The sequence below is a fragment of the Ranitomeya variabilis genome, chromosome 2, assembly GCF_051348905.1.
Source record: "Ranitomeya variabilis isolate aRanVar5 chromosome 2, aRanVar5.hap1, whole genome shotgun sequence".
Classification (NCBI taxonomy): domain Eukaryota; kingdom Metazoa; phylum Chordata; class Amphibia; order Anura; family Dendrobatidae; genus Ranitomeya; species Ranitomeya variabilis.
This window is the reverse complement of record NC_135233.1, coordinates 256,517,476-256,529,305: the sequence shown is the minus strand read 5'-3', so window position 1 is coordinate 256,529,305 and position 11,830 is coordinate 256,517,476. Positions and strand designations below refer to the sequence as shown.

The following is an 11,830-nucleotide window of genomic DNA, read 5'->3' as shown; positions in this document are numbered from 1 at the left end:
CGGACGCCTGCTCAGATATTTAATACGGATCCATTTAGGATCCAAAAAGAGCCGGTTCGTGAGCCGAAAGAGCCGGCTTTTTTTGGTGAGCGGAGCCATGAGAGCCGGATCACCAAAAAGAGCCGGACTGCCCATCACTACAACCCAGTCAGCTTCTGGCTAACTTCCTATCCAGCCCCCAGTTTTATCAGATTGTGAGGAGTGGCCTAATACATAGAACCCTTTGCTCCCCCTGGTGGCCAGAGTGTGAAGTGTAATGTGTGACTGTGATACCTGGTCAGGTGAACTCCTTTAGTGCCATCAGACATACCATCACTCCCCTTAGTGGCGGAGCGTCAGTACTGCAACGACCAGGACTCTGGGGCGCTGCACTATATCCTGTTGTTTAAGTGTTCCCTTTATTTTTTTGAGCAGTCTATTATACCTAGCTCTGGCAAAGATGGCAGAACTTAGGATATGAGAACTCGTCCAAAGTTCACACCTGTTTACTGTCCTGTGCCTTTGTTAAAGGTTTAAAGCCTGTGATTAGAGAGCCACTAATAGTGCCCTGCCTGGAGTGCCAGACCAAGTCCCCTGCTGATACTCCAAGTAGCCAAACAGCATGTAAGCAACCGATGTCCTGAATAACAAGGCAAGGGCCTGGTCAAGAGTCACTCTTATGTATGACCAGACCAGGCAATAACAAAGAATTCACATTATAATTGTTGAAAGACTGGACACAGAGAAATTGCAGCCCTCATAGACTCAGCGGAAAACATGATAACCCCTCTCCTCTACCCTCTCCAGGGTGGAGTCAGGGTCCCAGTAAGCCATATCTGCTGTGCAACTCCTGGCTAAGTCTGCTGAAATTGTTCTGACTTTCTCCCTCACTGTTTATGTCTCATGATGTTACTGCTATTATTTCTCAAGTACAACCTAAACATCTCAGTACTGCTCACCATCTCAGGCTTCAATGTGCCCTCCTCATGCCTGATAACATCACCATTCACCATTACAATACTCTGAAGGGGGTAGTAGTGGTGACTTGGGTGACCTGCTAACTGAGCCACAAGAGGAACATGACTATGTACAACTAATGTCCCAGGAAACACTTTCAGTCATTTTACCGATGTCCAACTAGATAACCCAGACCATGAGCTCTTTGTGGATGGATCGCGGTATGGTGTGGATGGCCAGTTCTACACTGGATATGCTGATGTTTCCCTCCATGAAACCACAAAAGGAGAACTGCTGCTCCCACACGTCAACCTAGGAACCCGAACTCCATGCCCTAGAAGAAGCCTGCAGACATGCTAAAGACCAGACTGATGCCATTTATACAGACAGCCTCTATGCTTTTGGCATAGCTCACAACTATGGACCTATATGGAGAGCTCGAGCTTTTCTCGCAGCGGCCAGTAAACCTATCAAGAATGATAAATCTGTCCAACACCTAATGGTGGTCCTACTTTTACCCGAGAAAGTTGACATTGTGAAAGTCAAAGGTCATGCAACGGATGACTCAATAACAGCTAAAGGCAACCACCTTGCCAACCAGGATTACCAACCAAGAAACAACCCTGCCGAGGTATCACCTGCACAGGTGGCCTCCACTGCGGACCCACATGTGACCTTCTCCAGAAGTTACCACAACAGGCTGGTGTTGAAAAACTCACCAGATAGCAAGGGATGAGAGAAGTCACCAGAAGGACTGTGGCTCGTGGAGGACAAAGTTTTCCTTCCCCGAGTTCTGTACTCCTTGATGGCTTAAGCCACCTATGGCAATACCCTCCAATCTAAGACTGCCATGACAGACCTCGTCCACGGTCATTGGTATGCTCCTGGGTTTAGCCTTACTGCAGCCAAACACGTTCAAGTCTGCCTGACCTGTGCACTCAATAGTGTGGGGCACACCACCAAGACGCCTATGAGATACACACCAAGGCCCCTGTACCCATTTCAGCGCCTTCAAAAAGACTACATTCAGTTTCCCAATGTGCAAACCTATGAGCATGTACTTGTATGTGTCAACCTCTTCTCAGGGTGGACAGGAGTGTACCGTGTTTATAGTCACCGCCAAGGCTACAGTGAAGAAATTAATCTCAGATGTCATCTGCAGATATGGGGTACCCGAGACCATAGAGAGTGATAGAGGCAACCATGTTATGGGAGATGTAATGCAGGAAATAATGTCCGCCCTGGGAATGGAACATGTCTTTCATACTCCATACCAGCCACAAAGTAGTGAGGGGAAGTAGTCAGCTCACCGTTAGTAGATGCACCTTGCTGCAAAGTAGTGGTACAGTAGAGAGATTGAATGAGACCCTGAAACTGAAAATCCAAAAAGCCATGGCTGAAACAGCAGATCATGGACAGAATGTATGACCCTTGCACTCTACTCAATCAGGTATACTCCCAACAAAAAGACAGGCATCAGCCCATATGAGGTGTTAGGTCAGCCCCTAGGATGGGGTTGTATTTTCCACAGAAGCTCCATATGCAACATGATAGGCTGTCATCTTATGTTGTTGCACTTACAAAATGCTTGTTTAACATATTTTCTCGAGTTTACTCTTCTCTCCAGATCCAAATTCTGTGGAAGGGAGCCATCTCCTGCAGCCTGGAGACTGGGTGCTGGTCAAAAGACACGTCAGAAAAGCCTTGAGCCTCAATTTGATGGATCCTTCCAAGATCTGCTGACAACTGAGATGGCCGTAAAGCTTGAGGGAAAGCCCAACTGTATCCACACCTCACACTACAGAAAGACAGCGGAGCCTAAGAAAGCCACCGAATGATGTGGACACACACCCTGTGCCACATCCTTTTTGCCTTGATACATAGGTTTTCACCGAAGGCTATGTCCCAAGAGAGAAAGAATGAGGAGCTGGTTACCACTTTCTGATTTAATACTTCAGACCCTGTAGTCAGCTATAAATTTGACCTGTGTAACATGGTCTCCTGCCCTAGTGTGGAGTGGCTGCATGGGGACACCTATACACTATACCCAAAAGTATATATGTGTCACCAAATATGTGTCTGATTGCGAGTCCGGGAATATGGTGGAGTGAAACACTGGGGAAGACTGGCCCTACAACCCTACTGTAGCCAGAGAAAAGACAGACAGCAAAGATAGAAGCCTCCTTACTAGAATGACTCTGTTACAACCAGAATACGTGTCCAAACATTATACAGTAGGGACCTATCTTATTTGTAAGTCTGGCAACTATCTCCAGCTATACTTGACGATAGAGAACCCCTCTGTTATGGACACAGGACTATATGTGATGGACATAAATATCCCGGGGGGCACGGACCAATTAGGAAACATTTATCTTAAGCATATCAGGGACCTAAATAAAACTGAGACCCCACAACCCAGTACTTCCAAAGATTCATTCATAGTGCACCTAACCTTAGTTTATCCTCAATCTGTGGAGACGGCATACTCTGAGACCAATTATTGGTTACAGTGGGTAAAATACTCTGCACTCGCCATGAACAAGAGTGACTGTATAGTCTGTGCCCTAGCTACACCGCATCTAGGCACAGAGCCCTTCCCTAAGCAACCAGACAAACCCCATTGCTTTCTCCGGCCTACTTCAGCTTCCTCCTCCAGGGGCTTCTATGTCCTCCATCTACATCCATAGGCATAATACGGAGAAAAGTTTGTGCCCCTACCATATCCACTTCCAGGAGCTTCTCTGTCCTCTATCTACATCCACAGACATAATATGAAGAAAAGTATGTGACCCCCACATCCACCTCCAGGGGCTTCTCTGTCCTCCATCTACATCTATAGACATAATATGGAAAAAAGTATGTGCCCCCCACATCCTCCTTCAGGGCCTTCTCTGTCCTCCATCTACATCCATAGACATAATATGGAGAAAAGTATGTGCCCCCCAACGGCTTCTCTGTCCTCTATCTACATCCATAGACATAAGTATGTTCCGGACTCACAATGTCCATTCTTGGATGGAGTTGGGGCTCTGTGCCTCTCTCATGTTCTTCCACCAAACTCCCTCAACTTTGTCTGTAAGGACCTTGTGCTCTGGGCACTTTTATTGGGAAGAGAAAAGGACCATCAGACGCCAGATAGAGAAGTGTGATCTGTCACTGCAAAGAACATGTGTCCTCCAGAGTCCAGTGGTGGCAGTTGTACACCACTCCATCTGATGCTCGGCATTGTGCTTGGAGATGTACGGCTACATGCAGCTGCTCGACCATGAAGCTCCTGGTGGGGGGAGCAGTGTTGGTGCTGGTACCAGAGGAGGTCTGGACACTTCTGTCATGGGGTCAGCAGAGCGGTGGTGACTTTTCTACCCTCTGCTCCTCAGCACTCGGTCTCTCGCTCTGTAATGTGGTGGGGTCTCCAATTTGTGGCTGAGCTGCTGCGATTTGCTTCCACTTCTCAATAATATCACTCACAGGTGATGGGGGAAGATTCAGGAGGAAGAAGTGTCAGGAACACATTTATTAGCCTGGTGTCTAATATTACAGGACCGCGCTGGGGTCCGTGAGGTCTGCACCACCGGCCGTTCTGTCAGGTCAGTAAATGTAGATAACACGACGGGGGGGCAGGAAGTTATACATCGGTGGACGAGGAACTCGAGATTAGACACTTGGGGCAATGGGGCCAGATGTTATACACCAGGGGGAATAGGAGGACTGAACAAGAAACCGGAATTCAATGACTAAGATGTGCCGCGCCCAGTACTTTCTCCATATACTGCATCCAATGGCCTGAAAATTGTTAGCTCTTCCTCCCCCTATACAATGTGTGTGGCCCCACTACCGGTGGTTGATAATGCCCACGATCACCTATAGCGGCCGCTCTCTTTGCCGGATTCCCCTGCAGTTGCGCGCCTGCTGCACTGTAGTTTTAAATGATCAGGTGCCAAGCAGCAATCATGGGATTAGTGGTTTTGGGGTTGAACTGTCCCATCTGTCAAGGAGACAGGAATCCAAACCCCTCTGCCGGTCGCCTCTGCCCCCTCCACGGGCAGAGCTGTCAGCGCACAGGGTTCGCAGCATTTCACTTCCATTATGGCACCGGAGCCGGAGCAAATAGCACCTGTCAGGGCTATCATCTATGTAGTAATTCACTGTACTTCATACCACCCCCCCACCCCCCAACAGCAGTGAAATAGCAGGTCTACCCACTGGGCCAATTTCGCCAGTTTCTTGTTTTTTCTCCCTCTCTTAAAGATACAGCACACATATTTATCCCCTGCAGCTTAATGCTTGCCTGACTGTAGCCAAGAACATTAGCCAAGTGGCTCCCCGGCTTCCACAAGCGGATTTTCTCTGCTTATTCTTTACATACAATTATCTCCATCCTGCGTTTCATGTGCCACACTTACCCGCTTCAGCCCTGCTGCTTAGCCTTTCTCAGTTGCTGATTGAGCAGATCACATGATCTGCTCGTTCATTAGGGTACACTAATGGAAATCTTCTAATTGGCTGATCACTACTGCCCTTTTCACTACATTGCAAAAGTAATCACGGCCATCTGTTTATAGGAAGAGCCTGCGCTGCTCCACGTCCAGGCCGTGCTAAGACTCGGCACTATGCCCTGCAGCTGGCCTCTGCACCCCCCCGCTGTGGCACTAAGGCCACGTGCACACACTGGTGATCACTAGGTGACGCTGTGTAGTTCTTAGATTAGTGGTCACTAGATGGCGCTGTACGATTCTTTGATCATTACTAGGTGGCAATGAATATTTCTTAGATATGCAGTGACTATTTATTAAAGTAATGGTCTAAGTTTAGTGGTCACTAGATAATGATGTATAATCATTAGATTAGTGGTCATTAAGTGTTCAGTATAGATCTTAGATTAGTGGTCACTAGGTGGCGATGAATATTTCTTAGATTAGTGGTAACTAGCATGCGCTGCATATTTCTTAATTAGTGGTCACATATTTCTTAGTTCGTGGGCATAAGGTGTCACTATATGGCACTGTATATTTCTTAGACTGGTGGTCACTAGATGGCGCTGTCTCTTTCTTAGGTTAGTGGTCACTAGTAGTACCGCTGTATGAGTCTTAGATTAGTGGTCACTACTTGGCGCTGTATGAGTCTTGGATTAGTGGTCACTAGATGGCGCTGTATGAATCTTAGATTAGTGGTCATTAGATGGCGCTGTATGAGTCTTAGATTAGTGGTCACTAGATGGCGCTGTATGAATCTTAGATTAGTGGTCACTAGATGGCGCTGTATGAGTCTTAGATTAGTGGTCACTAGATGGTGCTGTATGAGTCTTAGATTAGTGGTCACTAGATGGTGCTGTATGAGTCTTAGATTAGTGGTCACTAGATGGCGCTGTATGAGTCTTAGATTAGTGGTCACTAGATGGCGCTGTATGAGTCTTAGATTAGTGGTCATTAGATGGTGCTGTATGAGTCTTAGATTAGTGGTCACTAGATGGCACTGTATGAGCCTTGGATTAGTGGTCACTAGGTGGCACTGTATGAGTCTTGGATTAGTGGTCACTAGATGGCGGTTTATTTCTTAGATAATTGGTCACTAGGTGGCGCTGTTTATTCTTAGATTAGTGGTCACTGTGTTGCTGCATGATTCTCAGATTATTGGTCACTAGGTGCAGCTGTATATTTTTTAGATTTCAGGTCACTAGGTGGCACTGTATATTTCAGGTCACTAGGTGGCACTGCACTGTACAGCTCTGGCAAAAATTAAGAGACCACCACATCAAATCCCTGTCATGGGCAGCCCAATCTCCAGACCTGAACCCCATTGAAAACCTCTGGAATGTAATCAAGAGGAAGATGGATAGTCACAAGCCATCAAACAGAGAAGAACTACTCACATTATTGTGCCAGAAGCAGTGTGAAAGACTGGTGGAAAGCATGCCAAGACGCATGAAAGCTGTGATTAAAAATCATGGATATTCCTCAAAATATTGATTTCTGAACTCTTCCTGAGTTAAACATTAGTATTGTTGTTTCTAAATGATTATGAACTTGTTTTCTTTGCATTATTTGAGGTCTGAAAGCACGGTTTGTTTGTTTTTTAATTTTGACCATTTTTCTTTGTCAGAAATAAAATACACAATTTATTGTTTGGAACTTCAGAGACATATTGTCAGAAGTTTATAGAATAAAAGAGGAAAAATAATCTCCAGCATGGATCTTCTAAAAAGTCAATTTATTGGAAACATTTTAAAATGCAAACATTTGCAAAAAAGAGATGGGGGTCCCAGGTGGTCAACGCCGAGGCGTTTCGACCATCAGGTCTTGGTCATGGCGGTGTGTGACAATGTAGCTCATGTTCTCCTCACCAAATCATGGCACTTCATACATCTCGTTATCTCCAAAACTCCCAGAGGAGAAGCCAAATGGTTTCACTACAGCTCAATGCGTCTCACCGAGTAGAACCGTCCTCCTCTCCCCCCCAGTCACCTCGATTCTCTGCGGAGAGGGACCTCACTCCGGGGTACGACCTGTCAGGACGCTGCGACCACAACACCAGCTCAGCAGGACCTTCACAGGCGACACTATAAAAAGAAAGGGCATTCATGGTGCTGTGGCCTGTGATTCTACCCCGTGCTACAGTCTCACTGTCCGTCAATACAGCCTTTATTTTCGGTGATGTCCTCATGAGCCGAAGTTATGAGATGTTTCTGCACCCACGTAATGGTCTTACCCCCAACATGTCATCACTCAAAATGTGCCTGTTATTGAGGCAAAATAGTCATTGCATCCCTTTAGGAGAGCTCATGTCATCACAGGATGTCAATCATCACAGTCCCAAATTCTGTTCTCTACCTTTTCTTTAGAGGCATCATTCACACAGCACGATAGCTTAGAAATTGGTGGAAGTTCCAGGCTGGAATATTGGCATAAAATAAGAAAACTTTTTTTTTTTTTTATTTAAAGGCCGTAACTTAACCCTTCTAGAAATTGCATTGTCATAAATATATAATTTGCATGCAACATTTTTGATTTTCTCCTTCTAGCTTAATTTCATTTCTTAATTTCAGACCTCAGAAATGGTCTATTTACTATATATATATATATATATATATATATATATATATATATATATATATATATATATATATATATATATATATATATATATATATATATATATATATATATATATATACACACACACACACACACACACACACACACACACACACACACACACACACACACACACACACACACATATATAGTAAATGCATATTTAAATCATATATTACATTATTTTAATAAGTTTTAATTTTAAGAAAATCTAGATTTTACAAAAATATATACCGTATTATTTTAAAATTTATTATAAAAAATATAGATTTTTTTCGTTTTAAATGTAGAATTTTTGTAATATTTATTATTTACACTTCTCGGCCAACGCAGGTTTTGCCCTTTCCCCAGAAGCTGCTATTAGCGATGAGATTTTAGTGTTGGAAGCACAATGTACAGAGAATCATCCGCTGAGCCCCGGACCCGAAAGGAATTGAAAAGAAATCCTTAAGTACCTCTCGCCCCCTCCCGAGCCAGCAATAATAATAAAAAAACACAAAATATCTCCAGTTGTCCAGACTGGGGGAGAAAAATACAGTCAAACAGCCATAATTTTCTCTGTGGGGTTTTTCAGTAATTGAACCATTATGATACAAATAAAACCGGCATCGGCGCGGAGGTGAAGGGAAGCGGGAGCGATGGAGATGCGGGGATTATGTCATAGGCGGCACGCTCACACCCCTCACCCAAATCCCTTCATTTCTTATTTTCTGACGGCGGCTGCTGCACGTGGGAAAGAAAAAAAAATGTAAAAATTCATTTTTGTTGATTGCGCGCCGGCGGTTTAATTTTTTATGTTTCTTATTGGAAGATTTACGACGGAAATTTGTTTCTTCGTGTTTAAGGGACGTAATTTCCTGGCAATGAATTATCGCGTCTCGGCGAAGTTCAGATTGAGATCCTGCAAATTTTAGTTAGTTTGTTTTTTTTTTAATTTACAGTCTTATACCTCCGGGTAATTTTTTCTTTTCTGAATCGTTAACCCTTGAAAATGAGCGAAGAGGATTAGTCTCGACGGTAATAAGGGAGCAAAGACCCCAAGCCAAAGACGTGAGAGAAATGACAGATTCCAGTTGTCCGGCATCTGATAGAATATGGCACAGCGTGCTGTAGGAGTGGAAGTGGCAGGTGCAGACACCTCCTGGGCAGGGGCACAACCTCGTGATCGACCACCCACCGGGCAAACTACTCAGTATACTGCTAATGTGTCCGAGGGGTTAATGCAGATCCCTGCTGCACCAAGTTATCCATACATAGGAAGGTCAGCTGTCACCAGCATCCCACTGTATCTAATATGCGATACCGTCTGCTGAGCAGTGTATCTAATCCGCTCATGTGCAGTACAGTTTGCTGAGCCATGTATCTAATCCTATCCTGTGTGATACTGTCTGCTGAGCCGTGTATCTAATCCTATCCTGTGTGATACTGTCTGCTGAGCCGTGTATCTAATCCTATCCTGTGTGATACTGTCTGCTGAGCCGTGTATCTAATCCTATCCTGTGTAATACTGTTTGCTGAGCTGTGTATCTAATCCTATCCTGTGTGATACTGTCTGCTGAGCTGTGTATCTAATCCTATCCTGTGTGATACTGTCTGCTGACGATGTATCTAATCCTATCCTGTGTATCTAATGATCTCCTGCATCTGATATATGACATGGTGTCTGGTTATATGTGACTGTGTACATAGGTTTCTTGCCCTGGGTGTGTGGGGAGAGGATTCGGCACAGTGTGCCATGACTTAAGGCCCCGTCTCACATAGCGAGATCGCTAGCGAGATCGCTGCTGAGTCACAAGTTTTGTGACGCAACAGCGATCTCAGTAGCGATCTCGCTATGTGTGACACGTACCAGCGATCAGGCCCCTGCTGCGAGATCGCTGGTCGTGTCGGAATGGCCTGGACCTTTTTTTGGTCGTTGAGGCCCCGCTGACATCGCTGAATCGGTGTGTGTGACACCGATCCAGCGATGTCTTCACTGGTAACCAGGGTAAACATCGGGTTACTAAGCGCAGGGCCGCGCTTAGTAACCCGATGTTTACCCTGGTTACCAGCGTAAATGTAAAAAAAACCAAACAGTACATACTGGCCTTTCGGTGTCCAGGTCCCTTGCCGTCTGCTTCCTGCTCTCACTGACTGCCTGCCGTACAGTGAGAGCACAGCACAGCAGTGACGTCACCGCTGCGCTCTGCTCTCAGTGTACGGCCGGATCTCAGTCAGAGCAGGAAGCAGACGGCAAGGGACCTGGACACCGAAAGGCGAGTATGTAGTGTTTGTTTTTTTTGGTAACCAGGGTAAACATCGGGTTACTAAGCGCGGCCCTGCGCTTAGTAACCCGATGTTTACCCTGGTTACCCGGGTGCTGCAGGGGGACTTCGGCATCGTTGAAGACAGTTTCAACGATGCCGAAGTCGTTCCCCTGATCGTTGGTCGCTGGGGAGAGCTGTCTGTGTGACAGCTCCCCAGCGACCACACAACGACTTACCAACGATCACGGCCAGGTCGTATCGCTGGTCGTGATCGTTGGTAAATCGCTTAGTGAGACGGGGCCTTTACATGTCTTTATAAACCAATTACCACTAATTAGGGGTTTCTTCCTGGGGAGCATGTCGGCTGGGATGATGTTCTTTGCGTTCACTTGTTTGTAAGGTAGTGATGATTGAGGTTATTGTTACTTGGAGTAAGGACGCCATGATGATGGGGGTTATAGACACTTGGGAGGCTGTGATGATGGGGGTTATAGACACTTGGGAGGCTGTGATGATGGGGGTTATAGACACTTGGGAGGCTGTGATGATGGGGGTTATAGACACTTGGGAGGCTGTGATGATGGGGGTTATAGGCACTTGGGAGGCTGTGATGATGGGGGTTATAGGTACTTGGGAGGCCATGATGATGGGGGTTATAGGCACTTGGGAGGATGTGATGATGGGGTTATAGGCACTTGGGAGGCCGTGATGATGGGGGTTATAGACACTTGGGAGGCTGTGATGATGGGGGTTATAGGCACTTGGGAGACTGTGATAATGGGGGTTATAGGCACTTGGGAGGCTGTGATGATGGGGGTTATAGACACTTGGGAGGCTGTGATAATGGGGGTTATAGACACTTGGGAGGCTGTGATGATGGGGGTTATAGACACTTGGGGGGCTGTGATGATGGGGGTTATAGACACTTGGCAGGCTGTGATGATGGGGGTTATAGACACTTGGGAGGATGTGATGATTGGGGTTGTAGGCATTTGAGAGGCTGTGATGATGGGGGTTATAGACACTTGGGAGGCTGTGATGATGGGGGTTATAGACACTTGGGAGGCTGTGATGATGGGGGTTATAGACACTTGGGAGGCTGTGATGATGGGGTTTATAGGCACTTGGCAGGCTGTGATGATGGGGGTTATAGACACTTGGCAGGCTGTGATGATGGGGGTTATAGACACTTGGGAGGATGTGATGATTGGGGTTGTAGGCATTTGAGAGGCTGTGATGATGGGGGTTATAGACACTTGGGAGGCTGTGATGATGGGGGTTATAGACACTTGGGAGGCTGTGATGATGGGGGTTATAGACACTTGGGAGTCTGTGATGATGGGGGTTATAGGCACTTGGGAGGCTGTGATGATGGGGGTTATAGACACTTGGGAGTCTGTGATGATGGGGGTTATAGGCACTTGGGAGGCTGTGATGATGGGGGTTATAGACACTTGGGAGTCTGTGATGATGGGGGTTATAGGCACTTGGGAGGCTGTGATGATGGGGGTTATAGACACTTGGGAGGCTGTGATGATGGGGGTTATAGACACT

At 46.1% G+C, this 11,830-nt stretch overlaps 1 long non-coding RNA gene across 1 annotated transcript in view; it reads right to left on the bottom strand.

The window, feature by feature from the left end:
* Window positions 1-7,361: 7,361 nt before the first annotated feature.
* LOC143805420 (uncharacterized) overlaps window positions 7,362-11,830 on the bottom strand; it is a 39,020-nt gene continuing 34,551 nt past the window's right edge. Inside the window, exon 3 of the long non-coding RNA XR_013221235.1 lies at window positions 7,362-7,495. This is a non-coding gene — a long non-coding RNA (uncharacterized LOC143805420). The remainder of the gene's footprint in view (window positions 7,496-11,830) is intronic.